The sequence below is a fragment of the Anas platyrhynchos genome, chromosome 4 (assembly GCF_047663525.1).
Source record: "Anas platyrhynchos isolate ZD024472 breed Pekin duck chromosome 4, IASCAAS_PekinDuck_T2T, whole genome shotgun sequence".
Lineage (NCBI taxonomy): Eukaryota > Metazoa > Chordata > Aves > Anseriformes > Anatidae > Anas > Anas platyrhynchos.
Genome location: NC_092590.1, coordinates 69,193,788 through 69,214,157, shown reverse-complemented (window position 1 = coordinate 69,214,157; position 20,370 = coordinate 69,193,788). Strand labels below are relative to the sequence as shown.

Below are 20,370 nucleotides of genomic sequence, written 5' to 3'. Positions count from 1 at the left end.
TGGCAGATTTGTCCTCTCACCTGGGATGGTATAAGCAACAAAGAAACAAAGAAAATAAATAAAGAATTTTAAGTCTTTTTTCTCCTCTGGGAGTTTATATATTTGGCCACACTGAGAATAAACTGCAGTATCCCAACATCTAGTTATCTCTTCATTGATTGCATTTAATTATTCTCAATTTATAGTGTTAATGCTGGAAAGCAAGGGGTGTCATATTCAAGGTTCTTTTCAGCTGGCTAAGCATTAATGGATGATAATTAACAAGAAAACCACTCTGCTTTGCCAGGCTAAAAGCAAATTGGTTATTTGGCCAATGTATATGTTTAACATCCATGTACCTGCAAAAATGAGTAGCAGTAGCATGGTAACTATATATGTGTATGTTGCATTAATTAATGGAGAACACTAGACAATCTTTTTTTGCTTTGTTTAAATTTCAGTTTCAAAAATGTTTTTCTATCATTGTCAAGAATAATACACTGGAGACTTTTTGTTATTAAATTGTACCCAAATACAGAGTGGTAAGTGCTATTAACCATCTTACCCAGCTTGTGGAGAGCTGAGTGCAGGATAGGGCAGCAGTCAGAAGATAACAAATAAGGCCATAATAAATCAAGGCACTCAATTAGTTATGGTGTTTCTCATTACTTTGGTCCATTCTTTTCATGTCGGTGGAAGTAGAGTGTATTAAGCCATTTATCCAGGAAGACTTCATCTTTTGACAGATCTAACCTACCTTTTCTGTCTTCTTTTAAAATGTGAAGCAGAAACATCCCTCATATCTATTAGTAAAAGCTTACATTACAACACTTATAAGTACATGCTCACCTACCAGTTTTTAACATATTTTTGATAGCAATAGGCTGCATCTTTTGGGGCTGCTACAAAATTCCTAAGATATGGGTATAACAGCAAGTTTTTACACATGTTGAAATATGGATAACAGGAGGGCAAATATACACTGTAATATATTAAATTGTCATGCTACAGAGTTACTTATAATCAGTTTTATGTGTTTATTTATATACATATTATTTTTTTTTTAGTAAAAAAATCCTCTTTCATAGTAGAGGAACTCTAGAAGTTGAAGATTTAGTATTTGGGAAGGCAAAATTATCATAAGGCTAAAACTACATTGAAGTGATCTGAAGTGATCGTAGAAATATGTTATTGATTTATATGTTCCTCAAGTCAGGGATTCTATTTGTATTTGTAAAGTACTCACACATTTTGAATACTAAGAATTTATTTTTACTTGTAAGTATTCCGATGTATTTCAGTTAGCGGGTTGTGAAATAAAATAGATCTCAATATTTTCAAAGAGAAAAACATGTAGTACCTCTTTATTTTTTAGAAACTTCTGTAGGTTTGGCTGTTTCAATTTTTCCTTGCAGTCAAATATAGCTCAGCTCGTTTATTTGTTTTATTTTATTTATTTATTTTTAATTCCCTTGGACATGTTTCAGGTAATGTGAAGTATTCAGCCTTTAGGATGTAGTCATCTTGGAGTTATAGACAAAAAGCATTTATATTATTCATTGTATTTCTGCAATGCCAAGAGATGGTTCACAGTTCCACTATAAAACTACTGTTCCAATACACAAAGTCATTTTATTTTTTTTTTTTTTTTATGCTCCATAGGAGAAAGAAGATGATTTCAAACAACAGATGAGAAAAGCAGAAAGAAGTAGCAAACAAACAAACAAAAAATCTGATCAGCATGATTAATAGCTAACATCACAATATAATTATTCCATTATATCACAGCTTTGTATATGCACTCTGAAATCACTGGTTTATTTTGTTCCTGCATCATATTGCAAAATTTTATCTATGTTCTTAATAATTGTCAATAAATACAGTTTTCCAATATTTTGTTTCCCGATGCAATTTTATTATTAATTTGTTTATATTTATTTTAATTCATTTTATTTCTTATCTTTCAATCCCGTGTTTCTGCTCTTTCTAGGATTTTTAATCTCTAGACCTCAAAAATATGAATAAACCTCTGCAAAGTTACATATAGTTCAGTCTGCAGATATGAGTCTCTCTTTTCAGCTAATATTGAAGATATTTATACGCATGATGTAATATAATGAGATTTGATTAGTCACAATCAGTAAAGTATATATCACTAGACATGCACCTTTAACAGTGGAGAAAGATGGCTCTTTACCAGTGCCACATGTTTACAATCTGTCAGGCAGTTTTCAGCCCACGTGAGCATGCTGCTATCCAAGCCAATCTGAATTAATTTAGCAGTAAGACTTCATGAAACACAGTGCCAAGTGTTTTACTGAAGTCTAAATATGTACCATCCTCAATATCTACTTCACACATTTATATTAAATGTGTGGTGAGGGAAATTTTCAAAGATATTCATATTTAAGCATGGAACCCATTACCTTTCACTTAAAATTTCACTTTAATTTACAAAGGCATTTAGGGATCCAGTTTCCATAGGTGCCCTGTTGTGTCTTTGAAAGAAAAATTCTTGCATCCTCCCGCCCCCCCCCAAAAAAAACAAACATATCTGCAAAGCAATGGTTAGCCTCCCTAGACTTTACCTATTAAATGACTTTCAACCTATACTATAAAGAGAAAATGGACTATCAGGGACATCTTGTAATCATTTCAATACAAATTTTCACCTGTTGTGAAAACACATAATAATTAGTATGGTCAGTGTTTTGGAAAAAAGTGATATCAAAGGTACTCTTGTTTCATTTCCAGTACCTGTGAAGACTTCAGTACTCCCTGCAGGGAACACAAAGCAAAATGTTCAGTAGTCCTCCAGGACTGGTGTGTCACTAGGTGATATGCTGCACAGGCAATTTTGAATAGCATGAATTAGAACAGGGTAAAATATTGAAATATTCCCCCTCAGACAGGAGTACAACTGAAGTCAGAGTTGTGGCAGAACACAACTATTCAACTGAGAATGACTGCTGTTCTTGCAGGAAGGGATCAAAAAGAAAAGAGTTCAGCAGGGTAACTTTTTAAACCATTCTGTCTCTTAAAATTACTATAAATAAGTCCAAGCAATAGTTTATTATCACCATGCAGTTCATGTATTGGATGGTACTCATATCTTCACCAAGTTTCCTTTGCACTATTCTGGCAGCAAGAAGAGGGTAAGTTTTAAAATAGAGGTTCAAGTAATAACTTTACACCTCTTCAGCTTCTAACAGCAGCAGAAAGAGATTTTGACACAAATGACAGAAAACTCCCTGTTCCACTCTATTTTTGTTAGCAAAGAAAATGTTGTGGAGACACTAGTGGTGATTGGAGACCTGGGGTTCCTGGTGGGCACGTAGCTGAACACAAACCTGAATTGTGCCCCTGCTGCAAAGAATGCTGATGGTATCCTGGCTTGCATCAGACAAAACATTGCCAGCAGGTCAGAAGTGATCTCTGCTCAGCACTGGTGAAGCCAAGCCTGGAACAATGTCCTGTTTGGGGCTCTCTAGCCCTAGATAGATATGGAGCTACTGGAGAGACTCTAATGAAGGGCCACAATGTCCTTGGAGATCTTCAAAAGAATCTGGGGACAAGATTCTTTTGTCTGTCTGGGACAACCTGTTCTAGGTGGTCCTGCTTGAGCACAGGGGTTGAACAAGATGGCCTGTAGCAGTTCTTTCCAATTCAAATCATATTGTGATTCTATGACAATTAGAAAGAATCAACTCACTAAACCAAAGTTGTTTGCAGCATTGTGTCTGTTTTGATAAGATTTTCAAGCAAGAAGGTCATCAAAATTTTCTATTTTTAGCTTTCCTAGGTAGAAATTTCACCCTTTTCAGCTCTGCTGGGACTGAACTGTCAGGTGGGATGAGAAAGATTTGATTTTTTTTTCTGCTTATTTTAGGTCAAAGATTTATCTCAAATCTCACTTACCTGTCCTAATCCCTACTGTAGGTGAAGTTCTCTTCTGCCATGTTCTATTAGGAAAATAATAATAATAATAATAGTTATTATTATTAGTAGTAATAATAATAATAATAGCATATATTTTCAAGACATCAAAATTAAGACAAAGGTTGAAACCTCAATTTATGATTGTGAGATGTTTATTCCTTGGCCAGTTGTATTTGTGACCTATAATTAGAGACATTGTTTTTTCCATTTACAGGAGGACTAATATCTGGTTTATATGCTAATTGCTATTGGATTTAATCTTCAGATTTAGCACAGTAACTTTCCATTCCATTCTTTTTTTTTTTTTTTTTTGGCATGGATTTTTTTGATAACAATATTTAATAACCTTTGTATTGCAGCATTTTATGTTTTCCCTGTGAAACCATGTCCTAATTTTTGTCACATTCCTTACATTGCATTCTACCAGCTTAATATATATGTATATATATAACTTTTTTTTTTTTTTCTGTAAAACTTTCACATGACAAGCTATAGCATCTCACAGGAATGCACCCAAGGCTGGGATTAAAAACAACTGAACCCCAAAATCATTGGTAGAGCTAGTAAAAATCAAACTGAATTTCATGAGAAGTCAGTAAACTTGAGATATCTAAGCAAAGCACATTTTTATGATATCATTTTTAAGGTAGAATTCCTGAAATGCAGTCATTCATGTTAACATTATCAGTAAAGGTATATCTTAGAGGAAATCCTGGGTTACTGGTTTACCCGGGTGTTTCAGCAATGTAATCAAGACTCTTTCCTGGAGCAACAGCTATGGTGACCGTATCTATGATTCTATCTGAGAGAAAATGAAAAAATAAACAAAAAACAGAACAACCTCATCATAAAACAGACAAACTACTTGACAATAGGGCTACAAAGATGGTGAAAGGCCTGGAGGGGAAGACGTACGAGGAACGGCTGAGGTCACTGGGCCTGTTCAGCCTGGAGAAGAGGAGGCTGAGGGGAGACCTCATCGCAGTCTACAACTTCCTCGTAAGGGGGTGTCGAGAGGCAGGAGATCTTTTCTCCATTAACACCAGTGACAGGACCCACGGGAACGGGGTTAAGTTGAGACAGGGGAAATTTAGGCTTGACATCAGGAGGAAGTTCTTCACAGAGAGGGTGGTTGCACACTGGAACAGGCTCCCCGGGGAAGTGGTCACTGCACCGAGCCTGTCTGAATTTAAGAAGAGATTGGACTGTGCACTTAGTCACATGGTCTGAACTTTTGGGTAGACCTGTGCGGTGTCAAGAGTTGGACTTGATGATCCTTAAGGGTCCCTTCCAACTCAGGATATTCTATGGTTCTATGAATAGATACTAATGGCCATATCTGGCCATTTTTCTTTGTGCTGGGCAAGGAGTCTGACATCTGTCCATTAGCCCTTCTTTCCAAACTGCTTGCTCTTTCTGGAATCAGGAGTTTACCCACAGGTTCGACTGCCAGGCACAGCAGGTTTGGGGGCTTTTTTCTTGCTCTCTAGTATTAAAATGGATCCACTCACCAAGGTTTTACTTCTTCTTGTCTTCACCTAACAAATTTCCTGCTGTTGCAGGGACCTAGGACAGTAGTGATATCCATAGTTTCTCCTGCTATGCTTCATTGTAGTTTTATGGCTCTTGGCTTTCCATAGTAAATCTTCTTAATTCATTAGTGATATTAGGGATTTTTCTGACTGTAATGGCTTGGGGGGGAGGGCGGGAGGGGGAAAGTATAGAACCTATATATTTCTGGGGCTTGCTGGACATTGGCTTCATACCAGCAGGTTCCTCCCAGTAGATTCCTTCCAGTGATGTCTCCACCAGGTTATTGATTGCTAAGTGCATACATGTTGTATGATGTAAGCCTGAACAGAACAGCATTCATTCACTTCAGTGCTGAGGGTCTGATCTACATTACTTACAAATTCTTGACCTTCCAGCCACTGACTTTACCACATCACTTAGGCATTTCATGTTTTCAATTAAAAAAAAAGTGTTTTTGAAGTCTTCCCTACTCCTACATACACCATCCTCACAGATCCAGACTCTCCTGTCTACTCTTAGTATATTTTCCTTTGTGATCATTCACTGAGGAAAGTATTGCTTCAATTGAAAACATAACATTTTTTTTTTATAATTCAGTTTTCTATTACTGTTATTTCTTCCTTTCTGTCTATTATTCTTGCTGTAATAACAGGTATATCCTTCTGTGTCTGACCAGTTGGTCTCTAAAACCAGCTTTTGGCATCCTGGGTTCCTATTAGCTTTTCACAGATTGAAAGTTTTAGCGCAGCTAAAAGACACTGGCAAGAATCATGCATACTTAAAGGTAATAATACTAGTCGTAAAAATCAATTGTTTGAAAATGGGCATATAAATAGAGAAAATAAATATCTAGAGTTATAATGTTCCTGCTTCTCTAATTGGACATTGTTCCCTTCAAAATCACGACCAATTTTCTACTTCTTACACCAGATTTTAATAGTTTAGTTTTTTTTTTTTTTATTCCCATTTCATGGTTGTGTCAGAGCACGTCAGCTTGCATATGCACAAACAGACCTGAACTGGTTGGATTTAAATCCATGGCAGCTGCAGAGCTGCAGCAGCCTGGTACTTGCATAATACTGTCTGCTCTCCCTCATGTGAGGAGCCTTTGTCTAAGACAGAGCTACCTTCTGCCTATCAATCCTCAGTAGTGACACTAATTTAGGTTATCTATCCTTAATATTCTTGCTACTTTTCATAGAAACAGTAGGAACTTAAGTATGTCCAAGACTTCTATTCCTCTTTCATTTCTAATTGAAACTGGCCAATTGCAAACTATTAGTTGGGAATTTAGAGTAAAGTAGCAGACAGAATTTTGTTAGAAAACTGTAAAATATTAAGAAAAAGGAATCAGCTAAAATGCCAGAAGTAGGGAGTATGCACTGAATGTTCTGAATATGTTAAAAATAAATAAATAAATAAATAAATCTTCATATATTTTCAGTTTAGCTCTTTCAGTCCCTGGTTTGCAGAATGAGTTCTGAAATTTGACAAAACCAGGGAAAAATGTGGGTGGGGAGAAGAAAGCAAGCTCAGGGCCTAATGACTCCTAAATGAATATCTGCCAGATATGGCCATCTTAAATGCTTTTGAAAAGTGCATTTTGCTCTGCTCAGTGAATGTGTATTTAAACAGAAATTAACTCCTTTTTGCCACCCACGACCTGGGCTGCTGCCCTGCCTCCTGCCCACAGAGTGGCTGAGTTCAGAGCATCCCCCCAGCCCAGGCACTTAGGGCAAAACCAGACTTACCCTGTAAGGTATGTTAGCAAATGCTCTGGGATGTTGTAAATTTTGCCCCAGATAATGCAAGCAGGAGCTTGTCTCACCTGTGCTTTAAGTGATGGACAGCCAGGCAGGGTGTAGGAGGCAAGGCCTTTAATTTGGATGTTAAGGGGAGAAAAGCCAGAGCCAGGGAGAGGAAAAAGAACAGGTTGGTAAAAGGAGCATAATGGGTGTATTTATTAAATTGATGCCATGCAAGATGACCAAAGGTGACAGAATTTGAATTAATTAAAACAGTAAGGAAAATATATCTTATCAATTGGAAACCCACCAAGTTAACAGCTGTAAAATCTCAAGTATGCTAATATTAACACTGTTGATCAGATCAATTACCAGCACAGGAAGCAACACCTTCCCATTTGTGAAAATGCCAAGAAACATATAGCCACAGCATCAGGCTGAGAAGTCTTTTAAGGTCACACAAATTTTTCATAGCACATTTCTTATTCTTCTTATAATGCCCTCTCCCCACACCATTCTGTCAATTGCCTTCTACTTTTCCTTCTGTCCTTGATATATAAGGGCTCTGGTGTGCATCAAAAGCCCCACCTCTGTGGAGTACTGTGAACTGAAGATATCCTACTTGCCGTCCTCCTTGTAGAGTTTTTACTTTCTATTTTTTTTTTTTATTCCTTCATGACATTAATCATTTTCAGAAGCATCACCACAGAGATGCCCAAACTTCCTGATAGCTGTTATTAACTCCTTTCTCTGCTATATTAGAATAAACTCTGCAGGTCACAATAAATCATTTTTCTATGTATAACTAAATATTTTTTTTTAATGTGATTAAAATTTTTTCCCACTTCTTTTGGAAAGCATTTGGTAAGAAGCTGCAGGGAGGTTTGCCCTGCCTTTGCTCCCTTTTTCCTGAGCCACTGACTCCAGCCTGGGAGCAAACACAGGGCACTCCCCATACCATCAATGCTTTTACCCTCAGAATAGACACTGGGCAGCAGCATGTGGGGCCTCATGACCCCTAGTACTTTCCCAGATGGAAATAAGATCTAAATAACTATCTCCCACCATTGGATCATTTATTTTGTCAGCTGTGTAGGAAGTTTCTCCCCACTGCTCCAATTATGTGAGAAGGCATCTGGAGGGACCATCGAGGTTCACTTTATTTATTTTCATTCCCCAGGCAATTCTTTAAAGACACTGTTTAACTTCCAGAATAAACTGACAAGTGGGGTTAGGATTGTAGATATTTATACATATCTATATATGTGTGTATGTAGATTGTAAATATGTATGTGTACAGCTATACATGTCTGTGTATGTATCCTAAATAATTCCTCAAGTTTCCCATTTCTGGAAGGTGCACATTATATTCTTCTCATAGACAGAGATGAGAGCTAAAAACAAAGGAAACAGTGAGTCAAAATGAAATCTGGAAGACAGGACATCTCTATGGCATGCCTAGCAGCAATAAGCACAACCTACAGTCTGGTTCCTTTCAGAATAGGCACCACATCTTAGGTGTTTTCCACAGATGGACACCTGACTACTGGAGTTAGAATCCCATAAGTGGGCCATTGCATTACTGTTTCTAATTAAATCAGATATATTGCCTGGTCCCTATCTCCTGCCTTTGAATATGAAAACTTAAGCTTATCATACAGTGATGTATTCATTATTATGGGTTTGTAAATATTGAGCTGAAGCAAGATGAAAATAAGGAATTTCTAAAAATGCTCATCCAACATCTTCCTCTTCAATTACAAAACAAAACAAAACAAAAAAGCAAGTTTAAAAACAATATAAAAGATACATTTACTTTATTTTGTTTTATTTTGTTTTAATTTTTAAAATACAAAATTTTGTAAAAACAAAGAAAACACTATCTGTTCTGGAAAGGTCTTTCTATTATTACTTCAAGTGTTCTCATAAAAAACCTTAACATATTTCATAGAGCTGTAACATTTTGAAATGTGATTTTTTTCAAAATGTGGTCTAATTAAATATGGATCTCTTTTGTTAATGATTATTTAACAACAATGTTAAATAAAAGGTGTGATATTTTTATTTCTTAAAATAAATAATTCTAAGAAATTACAGTAAACCATAAGAACTTGTGAATATGAATGTACAAATGCATGAATTTTCAATAAAATGTTCAAAAATATTTTAAAGAGTACAATTTGTTTTATAAAGTAGTATTTCAAAATTTGTTTTATATGCTACATATTTAACAAAAATGGAAAAAAAAAAAAAAGACAATAATGAATAATATAGGGAATCATTGGAAAAAAAATCTGTTTTTAAGAGAGGACATTTGTTGAACAATAAAAAAACAATAGTAGGGATTTCTACACCCCTTTAGACAAAGCGTATTCTTCAACAGAGATATATCTGAGGCCTTGATACAAGTACACCCTTTTCCTCAATTTCTGCCCTGCCAGAGATTTATACGAACCAGAAATGTGTGGGGAAGAACTGCTTTTATCACTCAGCAGTATGCTGGTAGCTATAAGTTGTTAGCAATAAGCGATGCAATTAAGTATTTCTTAGAGTGATCTTCATACATAATTATGGTTCAATTTGGAACTAAGCATCACTAATAACACTGTACCTGTTCTGTAATTAGGTGACTACCTCATATTTCTGATGTACTCACGAGCTGAACAGCAAGAACAAGCTACCTCACAGCCTTGTAAAAAGTCATCTCTCATTGAGACACAATAGACACCAGGTAGTCAATACAAAATGTATTTTAAATTCTCTTTCTAGAACAACTATTTTTTTTTTCACAAGTGTATAATTAAATTTCAAACTTGAATGCTTTGTTGATTTTCAATAAACATTTTAGTTTATTATAAATTTTGATACATCTCAAGCGTGCAAGGTGAGACATTATTTATTATAGACATTACAGTGGACACAGAGAGACCTCGGCAACCTGCTGAGGAAGCAGCTGCTCACGCTAAGCATCAGAGACCCTTTGCAGAGGGACATGTCCCTGTGGTACCTGTTATGTACCATGAAGCAGACCCATGGATCTATAAGTATATGATGTATTATTCATAACTGCCCAAGGCTTTTTGAGATGTCAATGAGATGTCAGTACTTCAGATTAAAAAAAAAAAAAAGAAAAAGTAAACAATTAGCCAGAGAAGGACAAAGATGTTGGAAAAAGTATTTTTATGTAGACAGAATCAGGGTTTCATTATAAATCTCTTCCTTTCCAAGAAGAACAAGGGAGACTTCTATTTTGCTAGAAAAAGTTGATTGACAAGAGTGAGGTTTCCAAGTAGCTGAAGATTTGGATTTTGTTCCAGCATTGAACCAGTTGAATTCCTGAGCTAAAAAGTTGTTGCTGCCTCAAACTTTTCTATACCAACAACAGCTCCTCAGCAGGGTACCATCACGCACCTGTGCCAACACCTGGAGGAGATGCGATGATGGGCACCACTTGGCTGCCACCAGCAGCTACCACTGTGACAGCGGCGTTTGGGAGAGTTACATTACCTTGCGCAGCCCCATCTGTCAGCATAAATGTCTGGAAAGTAATGTTCGATGAGAAGTGTCTGGGGCAGGGGAACCTCTCTCTGGCACTAACCCTGTTAAGACACCAGCTACTGAGCTAAGGAGGTCTGCTTCAAGCAGAAAAAGCATGCTGCTGCAGTGGGAACACACCTGTCACAGTGCGATGTCTGCTCTCCCTCACATTACAAGCAGCCCGGCAGTGATCACCATGACCTGTGGTCACCTGGAAGGAAAAACATGTCACTATTTATATTGTTTGTCTCGGCTGTGTGCCTCAGCTCTGGACCCAAGTGCAATTTTTGTAGGTATCATAAACATTAATAACAGCAGTGAATATGAAGACAGAGAGCTGCTCTGTGAGTAATTACAGGTTTTTCAAATAACATAATTTCCTAGTTAACATTAGGAAAGTGACTGAGAATTGCTATAAATGTAAACATATGGATGTGGGTGCCTCTTTCCTGATATCAGCATTTTTCCTGCAAGCAATTCAAATGAGAGAAGTGCAAAAGGAATTTATTTTTAGTGTGCTTTCCATAAACGTTTATAGGGCTGAATGAAGTAATGCAGAAATTTTCAGAATAAAGGGTGCAGTCACCTTGAAATGCACACTAATACAAATTTTAAATAAAACTCGTAGCTCCCTTTTAGTGCAAACATTTTACAAAATATTGAGCTGAATGGTGGAGGAGGATTTGGACCTTCCTAATTTTTTCTTCATAACCTGAACAGTGGCTTTTTGTGTGGGTCCATTGGCTAGTGAACATGGATTACCATCTTTACTGAAGAACTTCAATTGGCACAGCAGGCACAATGGCAGAGAAGAATGAAATCTCAATACTTCCTTGAGGTGAAAGACAACAATAAAGGAATTTTCTGTAGCCATATAATATTTTATTTTCCTCTAAGCCATCTGCCTTCCTGTTTTGTCTGCCTGCAAAGCCCATATTGCAGATTCATGCATATTTGCTCAAATGTACTTAAATCAATGGATTATAAAGGGGAAGAGCCGAGGTACTGGCTCACATGCTCCACTGCTGTCTCAGCTGTGTTGTCCCTTCATCTGGGGCAAGCATTAGGCTGCTCACATATGACATATGGAGTGAAAGAATAAAGGGCAGTGAGGTCTTAAATCCATCCTTGTGGATACTAGCTGGAACCATAAATGTGAGGGAATTTTATAATATAAATTGTCAGAACTGCAGTTTATGGTGATTTTTCCACAGAAGCACACGTGGGGAAATGAGCACACGAGTTCTCATGGGGGCAATGGTCCTAGTTTGATACCATGTGCGTTTATTTTACTTCACTAGGAAAGCTCATATGGGTGAACACTGACAGTCAGGAAAACCCTAAAGACCAGAAGGAAGAGTTTTGCAATTGGAGAGGTTAGAAAACACCCCAGTGAAGACCCTCAGTGGAAGAAATATGACCAGTTCACTTGTGCTATGAATGACAGAGTCTCACTGCAACAAGCAGATAAAACCATTATTTTAAACAGCTTTAACCCACTAATAATTTGTGTTTCATCAACAGGGTACAAACATCCCCAGGAACATTTCCTTTGATTTCAATAGGTTTGGGAACAAATTTTTCATGTCCTCATCAGACCTGTTGAGAAATCAGGCTAACAAAAGGTGAATTTCCCAGAAAGATTACAATTCCTTAGACCTGGTTAAAAGATAGGTCTTTATTTTATTATTTATTTTATTTTGTTTGTTTTATTTTATTTTATTTTATTGTTTTATTTTATTTTTTGTTATTTTATTTTACTTTGTTTTATTTTATTCCATAGGCTCCAAATGACAGGATGGTGCCATCTAATTCACCAAAATAACAGTCTTACAAGCAGTGTCATCAAAGGAATATTTTTTCCTCTCCTGGTCATTAACATTTTTCTCATCAGTATCAGGTTTAAGTCCCACAGTGAAGTTTCGTCTCACCAACACCAGGGAAGAAGAGGGTGGGGCCTGCACACACTGGCTTATTAGGAACAGTTATGAGTAATAGCAGTATACATTGGCTAAATGAAGTTTTGCTATTAACAAAAAAGATAGCTGGAGAAATAAAGTCCACTCACTTGCTGAAGATGAATGGATTGATGCTGTAATAGAAACAGCTGCATGTGGCAAATCAAACATAGTAAAGTTTCAGGATGCAGGGATTGCATCCGGGAAGCTGGACAGATACTGTCATACATTTCAGAGGTCTGTTTAGAAGCCCACTGGGTTTCTATGACCTATCTTACTTTCAGGGAACCTTCAAAGGAAAGCCCAAAACGAGAAAGCCTTACTAGTTTCCAGATACCTTCTTTATGGGTTTCCACCTTATCTACTGAAGTGAAATTTCTGTGGGATGCTGTCAGCCGAGCCAACGTCTCTCAGCAGGAAGCTGACTGGTAGGCAGAGAGAAAATGAAATAAGCCACTTGGTGTATTGGCAGCTCATAGAGCCAGGGTGAAATCAGAGCCATTGCAAACCAAGCTGTCTTCCCATGTGGAAAGGAGAATAGAAAAGATCTCTTTCTGGTGACTCCCTCAGATGAAGCTAAAGCTTCCTTTTTGGGGGGATGCAGAATCTGTATTCTGAGTTTAAAAATGAATACTGCAGGTTTGGTGACATATTTTGGGACATAAACAGGGAGAAATGGAGGCTAAAAGGCCAGATGAACAAGACACTAACTCAGCTCTCCTTGGAATGAATAGTAGCAGTACTGAGCTGAAGCAGAGGGCCATAGAAGCAAAGCTGGTGTTTTTAACTCCTGACCTGGGATATTCCCAGGCTTTTCTGGCAGACAGGTGTCTCCAGGAGAAGATTCAGAGCATGTAGGTTATGCAGTCATTAAGCTATTAAATGAGGTGCTCTGAATCATGCTCTGCAGGAATGTACTGCTCTCCATTCTCCACCTGGGCAGCCTAGATTCCCAATTTAGGTACAGAGAATACCAACCTGAATAACTAACAGAATACTTACTGCTGGGCAATCATGTACAGGGATTTATTCTTTTCAAGGATAGTGTGAAGCCAAGGAAAATTAAGCCTGCTCTTGAAGGTAGCAAGGCACCCAAGTAGATTTTTTGACTTCACTGTAACGACTGACCTATGAATTCTCCATAGAATGCATGCTTCAGTTAAAGTTATAAATGTATATATACAATAAAATAAGACCTTTTTTCATTTTTTTTCTTTTTTTTTCCAAATAATAGTATTCATCAAAAGCCATAAGACATATAACTCAACCCATTAATCCAAAAGAATCCAGTAGATTTTGATAGTTTGCTGGTTTAATTTCCTGATAACACTGTACTTTTGGTACTTTCATACAGTTTTAGTTTGTTAATGAACTGGACATTGTCAAAAAAATGAGTCAAAAGAAATCTGTATTCTTTGTGCATATGCGCAGCAAGTTTCCCGGGGCTGCTCACCTATGAGTAACTTTATTTACAGCAGAAACAGCCAGACAGAAACTCACGTTGAGATCAGGCGTAGGCAAGCATTCTTGGCAGGAGCTTGGCATGGCTGCATCACTCAGAAGCATGAGCTTCAGCAGCATTTGTTTATATTTGAGGCACAAATATATTTTTCAGTTCCTGAATTCCTGCTTCCCAGTGTACTTTAATAAACTGTAAAATTAAATGAAGCCAACACAAGATGATTATAAAAATAAAATTAAAACCAATGTGTATCCTGTCAAGATGGCATGCAGAGCATCCACTTGTAGTGCAGAGTGCCCTAAGTGCTCATGTATTTTCTAAAGTCTTCATGCTCTCTCTAGAAAGAAAATTTAAAGAATTCAAAATTCTTGATTAATGAATAGGAATTACAATTCTTTGAATAGAGAATGTTTTAAAGGGACAAATACCATGATGCTCTTAACTAGGACTTTCACTTGCAGTGAGGCTGCTCTATGCCAATTGAAAGGCTTTGAATTTTCTTTTTGTCTTTATCAGGGATTTTGACAACACACAGCATGTCAACTAGGAAAAACAGTGTTTGTTTGTATGTTTGTTTGGTTTGTAGCTGGAGAAAGCCAGGATGAGAGTCCTGCAAAGTTGTCTTGGGGAAGGGTGAGGCGCACAACCCTATGCCCATTAGAAAGTAACTGGTGGGCTCCAGCTCAAAGACCTACCATGGTTAGCAAACATGCCCACTCTTATATCCATCAATAAAATAAAATAAAAACTGGTAAAGACTAGTTGTTTCCATAGTTCATTCTAGTTTCTGTTATCCCATTGCTTCCAGAGTTCTTATCAACTCAATTAAAATATAAGATTAGGGATATTCAGCTACCCTGAAGGTACTCAAGCCCCTGTGCCAGCTCTTCTGAGACACCCACCCAAGTCCATCATAAATGTGCAGGAAAGCCAGTCCTCTTCTTGGCTTAGTAACAGAATGAGTTGATAGCATATAGCAGCTAACTGGAAAGGTTTAATGTATTTATCACTAAAATGGACTTTCAGTCAATTTGTTTGGCTTTCTGTGTTCTTCATTGACATAAGGTTAGTGTTTAGTATCTGGAAATCATGTGTTATATGATTCCAAATAGCTTATTATCATTCTTAACACTTAATTCTTAATCTAATACTACTTGGACTCATTACTTTAGGGACAAATTAAACCTACTGAACTGCTCAAATTTCGAAGAGGAACAAATTGGTTTATTAAAATTTGCCTTTTCATTTTAATGTCTTGGGTAAGTCTATAACAAGAGCCCATTCATTTGTTATTTCTTTCCAAGTGGGAGACAAGTGAAATTATGTAAGCACGATCCTTTACCATGTTTTGATGTAGAATTTGAAATGTTATCAGAAAAACAAAAAACAACAAAGACTTGGAAATAACTTGGAATAGAACCTCAAACAAACAACTCTTAATTTCTTGCTATATTCACACAGAAGACAAGCTATCAGGCCATTTTCCATATCTTTCCCCTCAGTTATTTTATCTATTATGAAACAGCATCCAAGTAAGAGATGAGAAATAGTGCTACTTTTAAACTTACCTTTCCTCTGGCCATTTGAGGAGGCTTCAGCTGTGGGGCTTTTCTCCTTCACAGTGAAGAAAGACAATAAATGTAAAAATGTCACGTAAGAGAGACAGCCATTAGACAACTATAAACAATAAAAAAGGAAATCATAAGAAAAAAAAAAAAAAAAAAAAAAGAAAAAGAAGAAAAAGAAAAAAGAAAAAGAGAAGAAAAAAAAAAAAAAAGGAAAAAAGGAAAAAGAGAAAGCAGCCTTAGTTTCTTCTGACAACACGTAAGTGTTATTATGCATGTGGTAGAGAGCTCAGTGTGGATTAAATTTGGAAGACCTGAGTCAAACTTATCTCTAAAGGAATAAAGACTACAGTGACCTTATTATCACTATTTGTTCATACTATCTAAATTTAGGCAGCTTCTTACCAGCTGCATGGAGATTTCAGACCATCCAGAGAGTTTCTGTAAACTATATAAATCATTTATAAATTGTATATATATAATTATATATACAAATATATGTAAATTGCATATACAAGAATGCTTCCCGCCTAACTCTGGATTTAAGATACTGTCTATGGAGTTGGTGCTTAAAACTGAGATTTGCAACATCTGTCACTTTTATCAGATTTTACTCCTAATCCAATGCACAGTTCTATTTATCCGTGTCTGTTTCCTCATTCAAATGTAATAACCAAAGATAAGCGAAGCATAATGACATTTATGAAAACAAGCAGTCCCTCTAGGCAGCATGGAATATACTGTGTGGAAATTTTTGTCCTCATCAAAAGAAATCTAATAAAAATCAGCACAAGTGGAATAAGTTCCTTCACTGCTTTTACACAGCAGCCAAAATGCACTAGGAGGGTGAGAGTTTTTAATTAACAAAACATTTTTCAGCTGTCAGGCATAATGAGAAGCATAATTTATATACAAGTTATAATGTATAGACAGAGTGAATGAACATTTCAAAGCTGAAAATTTTAGTGGCACTAATAAGTTTGGCTTATATGGCTTTGCAAAAGACATAGTAAATACAGACTTTTTTTTTTTTCTGTCTTTTTTGTTCATTCAGTTTTTAATATTAGGCCCAAGATTAAATCTGTTTCTTTGTAAAGTAAAACCTTTTTTTGTCTGTGAGCTTGATAGAGGAATTACTCGCTAAAGGTCTCTTGCCTGTATTTTGTTTTATTATTTTTTTTTTTTCATGCAGGAAATCAGAGTAGGTGATCACAATGGTCCTGCCAGGTTTCAGATGTGAATAGAAATGAACAAAACTGACACGACAATGGAAGTTCTTATTTTATTTTTTAAAAACTTGACAGGCAAAGAAATGTAAATTTAAATCTAGAACAGTGCAACATTTAATGTTTTATGAGCACCTAACTCTCACAAAACCTTTTGAAATTCCTAGCTATTTTTTCCTTTCATTTTAAAAGAAATTGATTCCAGTTTTTGCACTTAATAATTTTCTCACAGAATAATTTATATCTTCAAAACAAAAGAATGCCTACATTTAAACAAACCCCTGAAAAATAATCTCTCAGAGTTTTCATTAAATAGCATTCTAGTTCTCTACACAGCTTGAGACCTTTTGTGGGGTTCAAGAGTGTTGAAATCTTCCTTAGTCCTGGGACCTCAGGGTGGGACCCCAGGAACAAATGCAGGTGGACTTCTGTGTCAGCCTGAATGCCATAGCGGCCAAAATGGCTTTTAGTGTAGAAGTCATTTAAGAATACTTGCTTCTCACTGCCTGTTGGAAATTGCAAAATTATTTCAGGATATTACCTAACAGAAGTCTGATCTTATAGTTCGATACAACTTGTCCAACAGCTGACCAACAATTGAATCTTCCCTAGGAATTTTACTAGGGACTAGATTTCCAGGAAAATCCATTATTTGATTTTTCTAGTAAATCTAAGTATTCACTTGCTAAATAATCTTATAATCTTGCCCCTCTCCCCCCCTCCCCCATTTTTTTTTTTTTAAACTGGACATATAAGCATGATTGATCCAAACATTAAAAGGAAAGACTGGAAATACCTATATGTTTTTGATTTCACAGTAAAAACAGGGAAAACTGATGACTATTTTTGGAATGATTAATTTATTATTCAGTTCCTTCACTCATGACACTTTGTATTACATCTCTTACCTAAACCAGGGATGTGCTTTTTTGTTTTAAACTAATGACCTTATGCTATTCTCTTTGGTCATGCAAAACTACCACTGACTTCAGAGGTCAGGCATAGTGATTCTAGGACCACAGGATTTGACTCATGAAACATTACCCACAGCTACACTTGTATGTTTATATAATGATATACTCAAACTAAAACTTCTGCCCCAGGAATCCGAAGACTCTTCATGTAATAGTCAGATTTGAGGAGTTTATATACATTTACAGCTCATGCTATTATAAACAAATTGAGAAGTCCACTATAAAGGCTTAACCCTCAATACAATAAAAAGGGACAACCCTAGTAAAGGCTATAGTTTATTCCTGTTTCATTCAGTGATGCCTTTTTCTGTCAAATTCACATATGCTTCTCAGTATCTTTTGCAAAGGGAGACTTGCACTAGCAATGGGAACACTCAAAAATATTTTTTAAAAAAACAGAACAAATTCTATAGTATTTATGTTTGTGAAAGAGGAGATTTAAGCGATGAATAAAACAAAGACATGCAATAAATGAAATGGACACTGACCATGTTAGCTACAGAATACATTAAAACATAGGGAGTTACATCATTTTAAAAAATGAATGTAGACACGTCTAAACTATGTATTTATGACTTCATTACTATTTTTTTTTACTTTAATATATATTTTTTCTCTTTTTCTAGAAAGCTCCTAAGTGAATTAATCACTTCTAAGGTGAGAAGTAAAGACAAAGATGAACACAAAGAAGTCAATATCACAGGATCCAGTTTATAAAAAACAGGAAAGTGTTGGCTAAGGACAGAGAGGTGCAAAGGCTCATGTTTTGATTTGTACATTTTCCTTAGTGGAATAATGCCTCTGACTCAATACTGCTCACAGTCTGAGGCAGATTTACAAAGACACTCAGCTCATTGTCTTCCCAAGTCACCCAAACATGACCTTGCTTTACAGTGGGCACTCTCAAACTTTGCTGCTTCTACAAAGCTGTTCCCCATTTATGGGTTTCAAGGGAAGCCAAGCTCTCCAGGGGTCAGCCTCAGTTGTGGGTGTTGAACACCTGACAGTATATGTAGTCATGAACTCTTCTGAAAGCATGATTCCATAGATATGGTGCAGGCATGTTTGCCCCCAGGAGGCATGGCAACAGGCAATCTCCCAGCTAGCACTGACTTTGACCCAAAAGAAAATTTGGCAGATGGTGAAGATGTGCTGACATTTCATCTTGATATTGTACCCTACACATAGAATCATAGAATCATAGAATATCCTGAGTTGGAAGGGACCCTTAAGGATCATCAAGTCCAACTCTTGACACCACACAGGTCTACCCAAAAGTTCAGACCATGTGACTAAGCGCACAGTCCAATCTCTTCTTAAATTCAGTCAGGCTCGGTGCAGTGACCACTTCCCTGGGGAGCCTGTTCCAGTGTGCAACCACTCTCTCTGTGAAGAACTTCCTCCTGATGTCAAGCCTAAACTTCCCCTGCTTCAGCTTAACCCCATTCCCGCGGGTCCTGTCGCTAGTGTTAATGGAGAAAAGGTCTCCTGCCTCTCGACACCCCCTTACGAGGAACTTGTAGACTGCGATGAGGTCTCCCCTCAGCCTCCTCTTCTCCAGGCTGAACAGGCCCAGTGCCCTCAGCCGTTCCTCGTACGTCTTCCCCTCCAGGCCTTTCACCATCTTTGTAGCCCTCCTCTGGACACTCTCCAACAGTTTCATGTCCTTTTTATACTGTGGTGCCCAGAACTGCACACAGTACTCAAGGTGAGGCCGCACCAGCGCAGAGTAGAGCGGGACAATCACCTCCCTCGACCTACTAGCGATGCCGTGCTTGATGCACCCCAGGATACGGTTGGCCCTCCTGGCTGCCAGGGCACACTGCTGGCTCATATTGAACTTGCTGTCTACCACGACCCCCAGATCCCTCTCTTCTAGGCTGCTCTCCAGCGTCTCATCGCCCAGTCTGTACGTGCAGCCAGGGTTTCCCCGTCCCAGGTGCAGGACCCGGCACTTGCTCTTATTGAACTTCATGCGGTTGGCGATCGCCCAGCTCTCCAACCTATCCAGATCCCTCTGCAAGGCCTTTCCACCCTCATTCGAGTCCACAACTCCTCCAAGTTTGGTGTCATCGGCAAACTTGCTCAAAATACCTTCTATTCCTACATCCAGATCGTTTATAAAAATATTGAAAAGTACCGGCCCTAAAATGGAGCCTTGAGGGCTCCAAAACATACATTGTTTGGCTAAAAGGAATACACATTTTTAGAGATGCTATCGTTCACATTATGGATAATGCCATTAATTTATTAAAACTGAAAGAAAATTTGGAATTAGCTGATTCTCCAGTGTGTTCTTCTTATTTATTTTTATTTTACACTAATGATTAAGCTGTTTTATAATCAGCTTTCGATGAAAATGCCTGCAAAGTTGACACTGAAAATATTTCAGAATAAACAAGACTGGAAACAGTGCTAAGAAAATAAATTAATAATGAATGGAGTGGTATTA

At 37.2% G+C, this 20,370-nt stretch overlaps 1 long non-coding RNA gene across 1 annotated transcript; it reads right to left on the bottom strand.

The window, feature by feature from the left end:
- Positions 1–3,727: 3,727 nt before the first annotated feature.
- On the bottom strand, positions 3,728–15,776 carry LOC140002368 (uncharacterized). Its single transcript, XR_011808738.1, has 3 exons — positions 15,722–15,776; positions 10,872–10,944; positions 3,728–3,941 (listed from the first exon to the last, which is right to left on the bottom strand). It is a non-coding gene; the product is annotated as an uncharacterized lncRNA (long non-coding RNA).
- Between the last annotated feature and the right edge of the window lie 4,594 nt (positions 15,777–20,370).